This window comes from Rhinolophus sinicus, chromosome 4 (genome assembly GCF_057876585.1).
Source record: "Rhinolophus sinicus isolate RSI-liver-muscle chromosome 4, RSI-T2T, whole genome shotgun sequence".
NCBI classification, from domain to species: domain Eukaryota; kingdom Metazoa; phylum Chordata; class Mammalia; order Chiroptera; family Rhinolophidae; genus Rhinolophus; species Rhinolophus sinicus.
In genome coordinates, this window is record NC_142504.1 from 106,475,172 (window position 1) to 106,492,600 (window position 17,429).

Below are 17,429 nucleotides of genomic sequence, written 5' to 3' on the forward strand. Positions count from 1 at the left end.
TTCTCTGTTGTGATTTCTGGTCCTTGAGTGTCCTCTCCTTTTCTGTGAGCTCCTCTGTTCCTGATGATGACTCCTTTTCTATGTGTTATGCAAAGTCACTTCCTCTTGCTCATAACCAAATAATTCCAATTTATACAAGACAAAGTTTGGGATCAGACAAGTTTCCTCAACTATAAATAGTACCGTGATTATAAATAGTAATTTGTAATGTGTAAATAGTACCATGTTTCCCAGAAAATAAGACTTAGCTGGACCGTCAGCTCTAATGCGTCTTTTGGAGCAAAAATTAATATAAGACCCAGTATTATATTATATTATATTATATTATATTATATTATATTATATTATATTATACATGGTATTATAGTAAAATAAGACTGGGTCTTATATTAATTTTTGCTCCAAAAGATGCATTAGAGATGATGGTCTGGCTAGGTCTTATTTTTGGGGAAACACGGTAATAGTGTGATGTTGTGATTTATAAGAAAAATATATATTTGGTTATTCAGAGGACCAAAATACTTCTCATATGTATTTAGTCTTTGTCCATGATTCCTGGCTCACAGTTCCCAAAACCCTTGGGATTTTCTAAGTGTTGAGAGTAAGAAAGGTGTCTTTTGTTATGTTAATGAGGCAACTTTTGGAAGGCATCTAAGGATGGGGCTGGTTGCCAGTATAGCCAACCTTGTGATTAGAGGGTTGGAGCTTTCAGGCCCTCCTCCATCCATCCACCCCTGTCCACCATCTCTGGGGAGTGGAGAGAGGCTGGAGGTTAAGTAATTGCCACTGGCCAATGATTTAATCAGTCATGCTTATGTAATGAAGCCTCCATAAAACCCTAAATGATGGGGTTTGGAGAACTTCTGGGTTGGTGAACACGTGGAGATTGGGGAGAGTGACACACCTGGAGAGGTCATGGACGCTCCGTGCCCTTTCCCCATACCTTGCCCTATGCATCTCTTCCATCTGGTGGTTCCTGAGTTTTATCCTTTTATAATAAACATGTGATCTAATAAGTAAAATGTTTCTCTGAGTTCTGTGAGCCACTCTAGCTGATTAATTGAACCCGAGGAAGGAGGTTGGGCATGGGAACCTCTAATTTATAGCCAGTTGGTCAGAAGCACAGGTACCACCTAGGCTTGCTACTGGTATCTGAAATGGGGGTGAGGGGCAGGCATGTAGGATTGAGCCCTTAACCTGTAGAATCTGATGCTATCTCTGGGTAGACAGTGTCAGAGTTGAGTTGAAATGTAGGGCACACAGCTTGCTTGTTAGTGTGAGGAGGCCCCCTTCCCCCACTCTGGAATTGGGTGCTCAGAACACCAAAAGAAACAGTAAACTGTAAATAGTAATTGTCAGGATTAAATGAGATAATTCATGGAAAGCAACTGGCATAGTCTCAGACAGAGTATATACTAAATAAATGATAGGTGTTTTTATGTTGATGATCATTACTATTACTAGGTATCAGGTGACCATTTAATGAGTGACTTACTTACTATTCAATAAAGTATCTCATCTCCCATGGTGTGTTTGCAGTAATTGAATTTAGTCAATCGACTAGGTAAAAAGACAAGGTATAGATAGATATAGGTGTGCTTATCAGGAAAGATGAGGAAAGTGACCAATAAACACTGAGAAAAGTACTGGGGAGTGTAGAACATTTTTCTCTCCATTTATGATGTTTCTTTCCAAGTGAAGGAATATAAACTACTGTACCCCTCCTGGCCTTTCTCCACCCCCTTATTATTTGATTGATGAGTTTGGGAGCAGAAATCGGGCATGTAACCCTCTGCCTCTTCCTCTTTATTTTTGTTGGAAATGAGTTTCCTGCAGGAAGCTAAGCAAAGGTCCCGCTCTGATTCGGGGTGTGAGGTTTGGACATGTGGAAAGAATTCTTGTGGTCCAGAGCTGCTGTGACTCGTTAGTGATTTTCTTATTTATTTCTGGATTCCTTTGGGTTCCTCATGACAGCATTACTTTTTGCATTGTTGTTTCTTGAGAGAAAAAAAAAATCTATGTTTTAATCAGTAATTAGGGAAAAGAGATACTACTAAGATAGGGTAGAGACTGCAAAATTGTGAGATGAGAAGAATAGGCGTGGACAGGGCAAGGATGCTAGTTTTCACCCAACCACTGGATACTTGGGGGTCTATTTGCTGGAGGGTTGATGTGATGTGGAAACCATGCCCAGCTGGACCACGGCAAAACATACCTTTCTGTAAGTTAGGAGAGATAGTTGAAGGAACTGTATTCACCTGCTTGCTTTATTCAAGTACTTGAGTTAATTTATGAAGCTATTGCTAATAGAGTTTGAAGCTTAACTCTCTTTTGATAGTTTGATTTAGAGCCTGTGGTTTAATTCTTCTGCATGGCAAATTAAATAAAGCCAGCATAACTCTGAGCTGTGATTTCTCAAGCTACTCTATTTTCCTAGTACAGACAATCATTCGTTAAGCTAATGGGAAATAATTGCCCAGGTGCATTAGAAGAGACATAATTCCTGCCAGAGTCAATACTTTGCTCAGGATTAAGTTTTCTTGGGTAAACCCAACTAGCAAGAACTAAGTAAGAGAAAGGTCAAAAGAGGAAGCTATTCACTAAGAAAAAGTGGATTTTGCAGAATAGGTATATATATACTGGCGATAATAATGTGGGTCTTCAGCATCTTCACACAAGCTTTCTTGAAAAAGAATTCTTTAGCTTGGGTTATACTTCAGGTAGAAAACATCATGCTTTTTTGGAAAGGAAGTCTCTTTTTTAACCCAACAAATATGCAAGGAAAGTAGGCAAGAGCTGGAGAAAAAAAATCATAAGTTATTTTGCTAACAGAGTGGATATATGGTATGAAAATTGATATGCTACACACAGCATATCAATGCACTTTTATGTTGGGGTCAATATATTCTTAGATTATATTGAATATATATTGAACAATGTGTTGAATATAATTGGAACAAAGCGATACGCATGGCTTTATTTCCCCATAACTAATCTATAAGTTACTCTTCCCACAATTTCTGCAGATACAAATGATGTCATGGCTGCACAAAAAGCACATTTGTTCTTTATGGCCCTTTGAAGAACAGTGCTAGTTTTAAAATATCTATGAGTTTTAGCAAAGAACAAGAAATGAATGACGTCATGCAGGATGAGTGGTGAAGGGCCACCCGGAGGGGGAGTCAGACACTCAGGCTGAGTTTCCAAATGTTTTCTTGTCAGCTGAAGGCCCAGGTCAGTCTTTCAGACTTCCCCAGCCCAGGAAACTCTTTTTGCTGTTGCTCCCCACCCACATGCTGTGCTCACTTGATTTATGCTGTTCACTCCGCCTAGAAGATGTCAAGCGCTCAGTTTATTCACATCTGGGTCAGCTTTTAGGAGAAAGATGAAAGGTGGCCTCTTCTATGCAGTCTTCCCTGAGCAGCGTGGCCAGCAGTCTTTCTTCTTCTCAGTGACTATTAGGTCACTTACTGTATTTCCCCATACATGGAAAGGATTTTGCTTTCCTCACTGACTCTTTCTAGTCTGGGAGTTTTCCAGGGTGAGAGCATAGTTTCTTCCTCTGTAGATACACTGAAAATTCTTCATACTGTAGCTTAAATGTAACAGTCACTCAATAGATGCTTATTAAATGTGGTTCTTGTCTGTGTGATTAGTCTGTGTGATTTGTGAGAGCGTAAGAGCTTGTCTTTGTGAATTAAAAAAAAAAAAGATATTACTTGTGTTGGGAAAGATATGGAGGACCAGTTACTCTCCTAGAATATTGGTTGTATCTGAAATACTATATCCTTTTTGGAAGGCAATTTTGCATCAGTCATCAAAGTTTGTAGCACATACCTACTTTGATCTAGCCACTGAACTTCTTATAAATAAGAAGTAGAAGACTTTCCAGAGTATGCATACATACAGGAATGTTTTCTTCCTATAGTGTTTATAATACTCCAATCCAACTAATCTATAAACAAAAAACTCAAAAACCAATATACATTAGGGGACACGAATAGGGCTTTAACTTCCTATAACGTACATCTGGTCAATTGAAGTTTTTACAATGAACATATATTACTTTTCTATAGAAAAAACAAAATCTCAGTTGTTTATCTCTCATTCAAAGAACTCCTGCTCTTCTTTGGGAAGGATTGTTCCGGCACAGGGTCGCATAGCCTGCCATTTTATCCTTCTATTTTGTTTAGTCACACAGAGCAAGAACAATCTCAGAATCCAGTTTGTAACAGTTCCCTCTTAAGTACTATATTATCCGTCTACATATTTATCAACAGTCATTCTCAAGCTTAAAGTCATTCATGGCTCCTTTTATCTCTCAGGATAACGTCTGACGATGTAGAGTCGATGGACAAAGTCTCTCAGGACCCTGTCCTGTTTGATCTTTCCTGTCTGCCTCTATCCCTTCTCTACTCTTTGAAACTCGCCTTCTATTTCAGGCTTCGGTGCTTTTGACTTTCTCCTCCCTTCTTCTAGAATGCCACTGCCCGCCTGGTAGCCACCTCACTTTCCTTCTGCACAGGCTCTGCTCACATGTCACCCTCTCTGTGATGGCCTCTCTGGCTATTCAGGTCTCAGGAAATCCTTCATTCGTGGTCCTCTTGTCTCTCTCATTCACTCTAAGTCCATTGCATGTTTGTAGGTGTGTCTTCTCCCCCTGAAGAATGCCCACTACGGACAGATCCTCATTCATCTTTGGAGACGTTTGCATGCATTTTATGGAGGGAAACATGTTATCAGTGGAAATTATGTTTCACTTCAAAATTACTATAAACTGACGATCATGGGTGATGGTCTTATTAAAGAACATCTCTTGTACTACCAGGACTTAATCACATGGCACCCAGGCCAAGGTTCGTTTCTCCCCTTTGGTTACAAAGCCAGTTGGTTATGTTTGGAAAGATGTCATGCTCTTCCCTTTGAAGCCCATCTTTTTTACACCCACTGATTTGAAGACATGCTGTGAGCCCTGTTCTAGCTCTGTTCCTTGAGGACTTTTACTGGCTGGTCTCTCGACCATCTCTTCTTTCATGCTGTCCTGGACCCATTCATTACACTTGTTTCTCTCTCAGGCTGGTTCTTCACAAGGTCCCAGCCTGCAGCTAGCCCCATAGTATATAGGACTGGAGTAAAACGTATGCAAAGGCTCAACATATTGTGGTATCTCTATCATAACGTCAACCCCAAAATGACTAAGTGGTAAAACACAAACTTATGTACGAGGTCAGACAAGTTCACGAACTTGTTGCAGTGACGTTGCTAATCTTTTTTCATATCAGAGGGATTATTCATTATGAATTTGTACCTGGACAAATTTGTATCTGGAATTTGTAACTGGACAAACAGTTAACCAAGTTTACTATTTGGAAGTGCTGAAAAGGCTGCATGAAAAAGTTAGACGACCTGAACTTTTCGCCAACAATTCATGGCTCTTGCGTCACAACAATGCACCAGCTCACGAGGCACTGTCTGTGAGGGAGTTTTTATCAGGTAAACAAATAACTGTATTGGAACAGCCCTCCTTACTCTCCTGATACGGCTCCCAACGACTTCTTTCTTTACCTGAAGATAAAGGAAATTTTGAAAGGAAGATATTTTGAGACATTCATTACATCAAGGGTAATACGATGGCAGCTCTGATGGCCTTTCCAGAAAAAGAGTTCCTAAATTGCTTTGAAGGGCATACTAGATGCTGGCATCGGTGCATAGCTTCCCAAGGGGAGTACTTCGAAGGTGACCATAGTGATATTCAGTAATGAGGTATGTAGCACTTTTTCTAGGATGAGTTTGCAAACTGAATTGTCTGACCTCGTACATGCTAAAATTAAACCTTCTTCAAAATTCTCTGATCAAAAAAGTTCACCAAAGCTCTACTTTGTTGTCTTCTCTGCGCCCTTCCCCATATTTTAGTCTTCCAGCACTGGTAGCCTATTGCAACAAAGGATTTTGTGGGATTTTCTTTAATATTGAATGTCTAAATATTTTCATAACTCTAGCAGATGAGAGTGTCTATTAATATTCAATAGTTGTCATAGGTTTATGTCATTTTGTTTTCAAAGGAGAGTTTGATGGTTATTATTTTAACCCACGGGTTACAAAGATGCACTGAGGCTAAGAATTTTTTAAGCTATAGACAGGGTGTGGAACAGCTGGGGCTAGAATTTCCTAGTATTGGGCTGGTTTTGTTTCTACCATCCCATGCTGTCTGTGTTCTTTGTTTCTGTTTTCTGGTGGGATGGGTTGCCAGATATAGCAAATAAAAGTACATGCACCACTTGGGATCTACTTATACTAGAAATCATTCGTTGCTTATATGAAGATCAAATATATCTGGGCAGCTTATGTTTTATCTGGCAACCCTACCTGGCAATAGAGGGTAAGAAAAAGCTCAAATGTTTAGTGAGATCTGAGCTAGTTGCCTGTGCATATTTTACTCAGGCTTAACAGCAACCCTGCAGTTTTTTAAAAAAAACTTAGAAAATATATAAATATAAATATTGGTGTGTTTTATGTTTTTATGGATAAAGAAACTGAAACTTGGAGAGGTCACACTCTCAGTGACAAGAATGGAGCACAGAAATTAAACTCTGGAGCAAGGAAGAGATGAGAAAAAAATGTCTATAATTTTCTTAACACTCCTGAATCCCTTTGGGGTTTTTGTTTGTTTGTTTGTTTTTACTGTTTGTCTCATTTCCTCCTCTTCAGGGGGGGAAAAAAATCCTGTCCTTTGGTGTATGCTTCTGTGTCTTAAAGAAAACTCTGGGTTTTCAACAGGAACTCTAGGTGGAAGATAAAGCCCCCATGATAACAAAAGGGTAGAGTTTGCAAAAATGCCTTGAGATGAAGGTGGTGGTGACTGCTTTTAGGTAGGAGGTGACGAGACATGTTCTAAGCAGGCAGTGAGGATGCTGAATCCAGTCAATTGGCCCCTTCTTTTATTAGGTTGGTGCAAAAGGAATTGCGGTTTAAAAGGTTAAAAATAATTGCAAAAACCGCAATTCCTTTTGCACCAACCTAATATTTTCCCTTTGCCACGGGCTGGTCATTCCTGATTTTAGTGAGAGTTCCCAAATCCCCACGCCCCTCCACCCAGCCTGAGCAAGTAAAGATCAAGGCATATTGGCCAGTGTGCTAAAAAGAAGTATTCTCACATTTTTCCTTTAAGGATACGGGGCAAGACATTTTGGGGAGTTAATTTTGCTGCTGCTTGTTTTTCTTCAAGGAAGACTGACTCTATTTCCCCTGCCTTTCAGGTGGTGACAATTCCTTCCTCTCTCTTTATACACCGTATTTGCTTCTTGGAATTGCCCGCTGCTCAGGGATCCTCAAGACCTTCATCTCCATCTTCTCTATTTGTGAAGTGTGTGTGTGTGTGCGCGTTCTGGATATTTGATTCCTGCCCTTTGCCCTCTGCGGATATTGAGATTAGGCTTAACATTCAAATTTCTCCAGGTCTCTCTCTCTTTCTCTCTCTCTCCCTCTCATCTGATGACTTATACTAAGAAAGAAAGGATTCCCCCCCCCCCCCCCCAAAGAAACAAGCTTCTAACCAAGCTTCTGGCCTCAGTTCATAGCTCCCACCACAATGCTGCAAAGGTTAAGATGCTTTCAGTTATCACTGAATCTGTCCACTGTGGTTTGATTTTCAGAGCCAGTTTCTCTTCTAAAAGTCGCTGTTTGGAGGTTGGGCTAAAACTCTTAACTCTCCCTCTTCCCAAACCTGTGGAGAACAGTACCTTCTGGTTTTGCTCCATTTAAACTCCAAATTAAACTCTTACACTTATCTTGGCAGAGGGGCACTGCCTGCCTTCTGAAATACGTGTTTTCCTCGTTCTCCTAGTGAGGCTCTCAACCCTGCAGTTTTCAATCTTCAAGCTTCTTGAGGATCGCCTTTTCTTTGCTGAAGTACTAGTTTTCCTCTTTTCTCCTGGAGGAAAGGTGTGTTCTTGATCCGGAGGGTTTAATCATTCCCCGTAGGCCCTGCAGCCTGGGGGTGTAGAGTTTGGAAGACAACAGTTTTTACTGAGAGGTTATTAAAGTCTAAAGCAGGAGACTACAGTGGTATGCAAATGATTTCAAGTGTGAATCCAATCAATTAATTTTTTTTTTCTCTCCCACAAAGCATTATCCAATTCTCTCATAGGAATTGAGTTATTCGGTGAAACCATCATTTCATGGACAGGCATTTACGGTTACTTTCTTTTGTTTCTAAGGAAGTTCTTCCAACGGTGTAAGGTATTGTGCGACTGCCTGAAATTACATATTTCTTTCATTGTTCTATTTGGAGTAGAACAGTCCATGGACCAACATTTACTGGGCACCCACTGGGCATAATGAGCATGATTCTTGATCTGGGAGTTTAAAAAAAATGGGAAAGTTATTTGAGTTTTCTTAAATGATTTAGGAGTGATGCAAGGAATAAAATCTCAAACTTAAAATGAAAACGAACTGGGTTCTGGCGATGCCTACCATCAGATTGAAGACCAAGCATGCTACAAACCCTAAGGAGAGACCTGCCCAGGTGGGTCTGGGCAGGGCTCTGGTGCAAGGGGAGGGAAACATCGAGACCATTCAGATTCATAGGGTCTGTAGCTGGAACTTGGGATATGTGAAAGCTCTTTATCAAGAGCTGAACCCTTAGGAGGGTGGGGAACAGAACTTCACAGGCCAGTGTCACATGGAGGGAAGTCAAAGCCAGGTTAAGAATTTCGTGCCAGAACTTGAAATGTTTTTCTGGTGTCTCGCTTATCCAATATTTTTCTGTTCACATGGTCACAGCCCCAATTTGATGCTTCCTTATGTCTTTTCCTGACTTTGGACTCATGTGGTTGTAGGAGTCTGGTCCTTTCTTTCTCTCTTTCCTCTTGGCGGTTGGAATTCGGCTTTGCAATTTAAGTTGGTTATATTGAAGAGGTGGGCAAGAAACTTTTGGCCAATTAAGTACATTATTTGACTTTCAAAGCAACTTCTTTGAAACTGATGATCTCACACTTGCCTTTTAATATAGTAATCATTCCATTAACCTCAATTTTAATCTAATCAGGGTCACTTGTAGTTTCAAGTCATTTTTTTGACGTGTGCTTAGTACTTGGCTTATTTTGAACAATCCTAAGAGATTCTTTTGACTTGAATAAGACTTATCTAACTACTTGAAACATAGTGGAAAATGGGTAGTTTCTGAAATTGGGGCATATACATAAATTACATAACATGATTACAAAGAAACGTAAAATATCCATTCAGGTGAAGGTGGACTTTGGTATAGTAATTGCGTATTTGTGATACTAAATGTAATATTTAATAAATATCTATTGAGTGTTTGCTTTTAACTGATAAATAAGATGCAGACTTAGTAAGGAGAATCCATGAAATAAAAGAGCATTTCCAAAATTTCTTACATTAGTTTGGCATGACCTCAACAGGTCTTGCCCAGAAAAGGGGCTCCGTGGTTAAATAAGCTTGAATTATGCTGAGATAAATAGATATGTTTTTCCTATTAGGACCTCTGAGAGCCTTCAGAATATTCTAAAATTGTTTGATCTATGTCCCCCCTTCCTCTGGTGGTGTCCCCCCTTCCTCTGGAGTTCAGATCAGAACTCTGCAGAACACACTAGAGCACACGTACAGGAGAGACGGTGAAGTCAGTCAGCTGATAGAGGGAAAGAGAAAGGAGCAGCTTCATGTTAATGGTGGAGCACTAGAATGAAGCTTTATGTGGGTTGGAGCCCAATGATTATTAAGTTCCATTATCTATGGAGCAAACCCTATGCTTTGATACTATTAGAGCCAGTTTCCTTACTGCCAAATATACATACATAATTATTTATATATAATCATTATTAAATATATTAAATATTATTAAATAATTACATAATTATTAAATATACAGTTATATCTTACATATAATTTATTTATAATGTTCCCCCTGCCTCACTCCCCCCATTCACATTCACATCTTCTGTTCCAACCCTTCTCCTTTCATCAAGACTAGCCAGAGTGGGTATGCTTTCCTTGTAATTCAGTGTGCTTAATATTGAATAATAATGAATTAATCACATCATTTAAAGAAATTTATTATCTAAAACGTTACATGATTTTTACGTTAATTTACATACATTGTCTCTTTTTTATTTCTCCCAATAATCCCAACAATAAGGTCGGTATAATTTTGTAATGTTATTGATTAAGAGGTGTATTTCTTCATCTTTGAGGGTGATGATTAACATTTTAGGTAAAACAAGTCTTCATTCTGAGGATATTGCAGCCAGGTAGAAGGTTTGGTTCTTAAGCACTAAATCCTTCCCTCCCTCCCCTCCTTCCAATGATATCTATTATGTGTCTTTTATGTACTAGTTATTGAAAGAATGAAAATACATCAAGGAGAGTGAAATGTGGCTGAGAACTATTAAGTATTCTGTGGAAAATTATCCTGGGTCTTATTAAAGATGATTTAGAAGCAGTCATGAGCATCATTTTAAAATCTGCCATTTCCTAGTCATTTTGTTCTGTGAGTTGTTGAAAAATCAAAGTCTTACAATCGGAACTCATGTGAAATTACAACACACTGTCTTCTCTACTTCAAAAGCAATTGCTAAAGCTTTATATGTACTGTGAATGTCACTGCCAACCCTTTATCACCCTACTAATCTAAAGAAATTTGTTCTCAATATCTTTGGTGTATGTAGATATTCTAGATAGCTCTCCTGGCCAGTAATATAGATCATTTGCAAAATAGGGGCAAGTTGATAGACGGTATTATGACTGTGGAGCAGATTTCACAAAAAAAACTGCTAATGGGCAAATAAATTTCATGGAGAAAAGCTAGCAGGCAGAACTGGAAGAAAACAGATGGGGCAAGTCAGCAAATGGCACCCAAATGTTGGCTTTTTATTTTCACAACAGTTGTTCCAATATAGATATGTCCTAAATAAAATGATGCTTTATCTTACTATTCAAAATACATTTAAAATTCTGGTTCATCATGAAATGGTTCTTTTTGGCATTAAGCTCAGTCATGGCTTTGGACACAGTTGATTCAGCTTCCTTTAGAGAATCCTGTGTTTATAGTACATTTTTTACTTGTGTCCTAGGTTTTAACAGGAAGAGAAATCTACTAAGTGCTTTATTCTCAAGCTCTTCTCTCTCGGTGAAATGGTACCAGTATCCACCCAGTTACCTAAATCTGAAAATAAAGATCAGAGTAAGTCCCCCACTCTCCCTTACTTTCCTTTATCCAATCATCACCAGGACAGATCGGTTACCTCTATATTTCCTCCAATTCTCTTTTTCTACCCTCCTTTGTCACGTGTGTACAGATTATCTTTATCTCTCTATCTCATCTCTCTCTATACGATAGCCTCTTTACTGACTTCCTAGCTGTCAATCAAATCTTTGAATCGACAGCAGAGCATCCTTTCAGTGTGCAAACCTGATTCATATAATTTTACTACTCAAACTTCAATTGCTCTCTATCATCTGACAGAATGTAAACTTTCCTTGAATTTCAAGGGACATCTCTGTTCAGGACATTTGTCCTGTGCTCTGGCAGCAGCTGTACAGAACATCACAGGTTTAAATCAAGAGGCCCTCTTACCCACTTCCCCACCTAGGAAAGAGGTACGTTCCAAGACTTAGCTTCAATATCTTCGCCTTGGACATTTGACTCAACACTCTTCAGGAGACTTAGAGGCTACACTTCCTGAGACCCTAATGTATCTTGAACTTACCTGTGGTGTATTATCCATGTTTATTTTTATATTTGTCTTTGCATCAGACTGTGAATTAATTGAAGCAAGAGCCTCTATCTTTTCTGTCTCGTGTCTGCAGCTATCTGCATCGTGAGGGTAACATAATATACGCTCAGTAAATGTTTATTGAATAAATAAATGAATCAACTACTCCCTGATATAGCTCTCTATGTGGATGACTTATGGACAATCTGAACTCTTCATGTTAAAAATTGGACCATTATGTCTCCTCTTGATTTCTTATCTCAAACTTATGCCCCCATTCATTCAAGTGAGAAATCGATAAGCAACTCCTTGTTTCTTTTTCTCACTTTTAATAAAATGGAGATCAGATTTGTATGAACTTAATTTACCAATTTTCTTTTGGCTCTTCTATAGTTCATTATATGGCTAATTCTAATTTGTATCTTTGTTCCAGTCTCTTTTTCATTCTAGGTCATTGTCTAAACTACTACCAGGATTATCTTTTCTGAGACCATATCTAGTTTTGTTTTCTCTATTTGAAAACTTTGATTGATTCTGATTGCCTCCAAATATGGCAGGCTGATTTGTAAGACTTTACCAGTTTGCAATCCTCCACCGTCTGCTGGACCCAGCCCTTCTCACACAGCATGTACTTCTTGCAATGCTCCCAGCCGCAGCTGTTTGCTTCTAGCCTCTAGTCGATCTCCCGTGCCATGTGGCTCGCCTGCCTGGCGCTCAGCATTTTTGAGCTCAGCATTTAAATGCAGGGAGAGGGGTTTGACCTTCCCAGAGTATTTGATTGTGGCCTTGCCTTGGCTGTTCACCATTTAAGCATTACATTGGCTTTACTTGGTTCCATTTGTGGTGTTGCTTCTTGGTGGATGGCCAACAGCAAGGGTGGCTTAAAATAAGGGTTGAGAACCTCCTAACCTCCTGCTGAGAGCCCTGGCTATGGCCCGAGGAAGAGGCGGGGCTCACACCATCAGGATGTCCAGCATGGAGGGAATTTTCCATGTTTGTTCCATCTGGGGCTCCACTACTGCTGCTGCTTTGGGTGCTATAGGTGGAGGGGGACCCCCAAGGGCCACACTGTGGGGCTGAACTGGGGGTGGAAGTCTTTGAGTCTGGTCTCTGTTGGGGAGTGCTGGTCCTTGATTCTGGCCTGGGTTGGTGAGGGCTGGTCCTCGATCTTGGCCTGGGTTGGTGAGTGCTGGTCCTTGATCCCTCTGAGTTGAGGAGTGCAGGTCCTTGATTCTGGGCTGGTTTGGGGAATGCTGGTCTCGATTCTCGGCTGGGTGTGGGAGTGCGGTTCCTTGACTGTAGGCTGACTGGAGAAATGGCAGGCTCTTTGGTCTTCTGGCCTGAGGGCTGAACCTTGCAGGTTGGGGAAGGCCTGGGGCTGTTCAAGTCCGAGCCACAGAAGGGTCTGACTTTGATGGTATGCCCCTTTACCTGGGGTTTTGTGGAGCTGAGGATCAGGTATGTGGCCATCAGTCTGTCTTCACTCCTGCATGTCATTGAATCCTTGATATCTCCTGTTCAAATCCCATTTTCATCATCCTCTTGGTCACCCAGGGGTCCATGTTCTCACAGTGTGGCTCGGGGTACGGCCTGAGTTCTTCCTTTTGGCCCTTCATCAGGTTTTCCAGTGTGTCTCTGTCGCTGGGGTTGACGGTCCTTAACCTCCGTAAGATCATGAGACACTCGTAGGACATGTAAGAGGGCACATAAATGCGCCCTCTCAGGACCCGCTGCTGGAGCATCAAGAAGCATCTTCCCATGAAAGGCTTGGACCCAGTGGTCACCTTATAGAGCAGCACTGCCAGGCTCCACACGCCGATTCTGGGGCTGTCACCGTTTTTGCCCAAGAAGAGCTTTGGGGAAACATGAAAGGTTGTCACAGTCCATGCCTGGCTTATGGCCATTGAATTCCTTCTTGAGGCCAACGCCTATGCTGTTAACGTCAGTTCTGAATCCAGAAGCACGTTCTCTGGTTTCAGGCTCCCATGCACGACATGCTGCTGGTGGCAGGATTGCACGATGGATACCAGCTGCCAGAACATGCCTCGGGCCTCGTTCTCTGGCAGGTGGCCGTGGTGTTTCAGATTTTGGTGTATGTCCACTCCGGGTACAACCTCCATAATGAGGAACAGTCTTTGCTTCGTTTCAATGGCCTCAAATAACTTCACAATGTTTGAGTGCTTCAACACCCTCACGCAGTGAAATTCTAAATGTCTGCAGGAGCCCTGCTGGTGTGTGGCTTTGACAGCCACCTCTGTCCCAGTGAGAATGTGCGGGGCCAACGTCACCTTGCCAGAGCTGCCCTGGCAAATGGTATTCAGAAGCTTGTCGTGGCCAATATTGGGCTCCTTGTCAGTAGAGAGCGCCACAAGTTCATGCGACGTGGTGATCTGCTAACTACAATAACAGATAATACTAACTATCGATGCTAACTATGCTAACAAACAGTACTAACTATGCTAAGTATGTTAACTAATAGTAACAATGCTAACTCTACTAAATATACTAATGATGCTAATTATACTAACTAAAAAAACTTCTAAAGGAAAAAAACAAGAAAAAAAATAAGGGAAATAAAAAAGAGAGAAAAATGAGAAAAGAACAAGGAAAAAAATTGAGAAAAGAAAAGGAAAAAAGAACCTGAGAAAAGAGGACAAAAAAAAAAAAAATGAGAAAATGGAAAGTTATAAAGAAAAAAGAATGTAAAGACAAGAGAAAAATCTAGTCTGACAGATCACCACAAATCAGCTTCCTGGACTATACAGTACAAAAACCTCAGTCCAGCCAGGACCTTATATAGGAGTTTTTGTAATTCCATTACAGTGGTGCTTTATGAGTTCAGAGCTAGACACGAACAATCACGGTTGGGCATACATCACATGATTTTCTCACTTATTGGTGTCAAGACCCCTTTATTCTGGGGGAAAAAAAAAAGGACCTCAAAGAGCTTTTTGTTTATGTGGAATGTTAAAAACTGATATTTACTTAAAAGAAAAGTGTCTAGGCTTTTGTAGAATTCATTGAGTATTACTTTTTAAAAACTTACCCGTAATTTTATTTTCATTTGCCATTCATAAATAAAATGTGTGCAGATTTCCCACTAAATAAGGCTGCACATTAAAAAAACGATTCATATTTATTACTAAAGTATATAACATAGCACGAAACATAAATGCATACAAATTAGATTATTTATGTACTTTAGTTAAATTGATTAACATTTAGTTGATCAACAAATAACAGACTAAATCTGAAATAATTCATCTTAGTTTGACAGTACCCAGGAAAAATATTTCCTAAAAACAATATTTAAGATAGAAGGAAATGCACATAATAATATATCCATTCTTGTCGTTCATTCAGAGGTATTACATGTGGACAAACCATTGTAGACTTTGGTGCCACTTCTACTGCAAATATGTTGAATCCTCTGTTTCTTATGCAGTTTCTACTTAGCTCATTGTTGATATGAATAATCACTTTATTATCTGTCTTGTTTTCAATAACTGAAGTTACCCAGGTGTCACACTTAGAGGTATATACAATGATACTGTCATAGCCACCCATTACTTTGGCATCACCTTTGTGAAGGACAGATGTACGAATGGCCTTCTCAAGTTGCCCACTGCCTGTCTCCATCGGGACAGCTTTAAGTCTTGGCTTGCATTTGTCTGCTTAGATATCGATGCCAAATGGGCATGCCTCTGTCAGTTCCAGAGCTCTGTTGTAGCTCATCGAGTGCAGAGTGACCCAAAGGTCATGAGGATCTCCTTCTTGATCAGTGGCTTCCATTAGGTTCAGATCCATAAAGCCCTGTCTTGTGAGTTCATTCTTCTTTGTATCACAATTCTCTCTGCAGACAGCCCACGCATCTTCATCACATTCCTCACCACTTGTTCTCAATTCAAAAAAATTGTATTCTTCAAGGCTAAGAAGACCGTTTCCATCTAAGTCAATTACATCAAATATATCTGATACAGGTGACCTAAATTCCTTTGTAAGAAATGATTCCCCTGTTTCATCTTGATACACTAGCTGGGCTTCTTCTGTTATTGGTTTTCTTTCTTTCCTCAGCCTACAGCCAGTTGTGGAAGGAATGAACCAATACATTCCAGGTCCTAGTTCCCCAGTCCACCCAGAAACTCATCTATTTCATAGTTCAGTAAAATACATGAGCTGCAGATTTGCTTGGCTCTCATTTTCCTTAAGAATATACAAAGCAGTATCACCTGATAACCACAGGGATGGTTTTCCTTCCACTTGAGTCAGGTTTAAGGGCTTCAGGTTATAGATAAACCATGGATTTCTAAGCTATTTGTATCCTCTATTGATGACTAATGGTTTCATCATCATCTTCTAAGAAAAAGCAATCTTTTGATTGTACACATTTCCATTCCTTTATTGAGTGTGGCTCAGTTAACCTTGAGTTTTGGTTACTATCAGCCCCACTATGGTAATTGTAGCCCCACAATCACAATGGTAATTCTGAAAGAAACAGACGTTTTGAACTTTCTGGTTGTTGCCAGTAAAGAACTCCTGGTATCACCTTTATTTGAGAATGTTTCCTGATCAGTTTTTCTTATGATTCTAGGCAATGGTTTTGGTACTGGTGATGGGTCCCTTTCAGGGGACTCTTGGATGTGGCTTCCAAACTGTTGACGCTCCAGTTTACTGTCAACCTCCAGTTTTTCTAGAGTACTTTTGAGACATTCCTCATTGGTTGTCATATATAACTTACAAAACTTGATGTAGTCAAATTTGCCATCAGCATTGCCATCAGCCAAATTGGTTATGGCATTTACTTCTTCTCGAGTCATCTTCTCACCTCTCTTTGTTAGACGTTTCTAAAGGTCAGTGTGTAAAATATAGCCATCATCATTGACATCCAATTGCTCAAATGATTTTAGCAGTTCTGCTTTTGAAGTTGGTTTTTCCTTTCTGAAAATTATACAGAAATCATCAAAATTCAGTTTGGCAGTTTGAGGAGTCCAATACTTATTAACAGTCTTTTGGGATGGATTTCTTCCTGCATGCTGAAGAGCTAAATAAAGTTGATCTTTAGAACTAATGTTTTCTAAGCTGCTTTTGAAAACAGTAAAGTAGGCAGCTCTACAATTCCTATAAAATACCTCCTCTTCAGTTAGTGGAAATATCTTTGTTCGAGGACTCTGAAAGCGTTGATTTCTGACTGGAGAAAGCTGCACCCAGGGCTGATGGCCATTCTAATTCCAGCTCACAAGTGAGGAAGGGAAGCCAGTTCTCTGCACGGATTCCACAATCTGCTCACTACAGCCAGGCGGACCTCATCCTTTCTTTAATTACCCTGCTATGTCTCTCTTGACTTGGGAGGTAGACCCCAAATGTTTGATGACAGACAGTAGTCTTGGTTGCTGACAGATAGTCTTTTCTATTTGATTCACAAATAATTTAGAGATAGTCCAGAGATTCTTTTGAGGATGTGAATGTATTTTTGTTCTTTGATATTAACAGCAGATGCTCTCTTGAGCAAATACCTGTTAAGGGCTTCTCTAGATTAACTTACACTCTCCATCACCTGTCTAGAATGTATCCTGATGCCCAAAGTTTGTGAGTACCTTTTTCATATGCCTGCTTTCGTTGGTTGAGTCGATGCTTGCTGAGAGTCAGATCTATTTGTTCTAAAACTATAGCTGTTTATACCAGCTATAACTATGG

At 40.0% G+C, this 17,429-nt stretch overlaps 1 pseudogene; it reads right to left on the reverse strand.

Moving 5' to 3' along the window:
• Positions 1-15,044: 15,044 nt before the first annotated feature.
• Positions 15,045-16,956, reverse strand: LOC109446199 (EF-hand calcium-binding domain-containing protein 7-like; annotated as a pseudogene).
• Between the last annotated feature and the right edge of the window lie 473 nt (positions 16,957-17,429).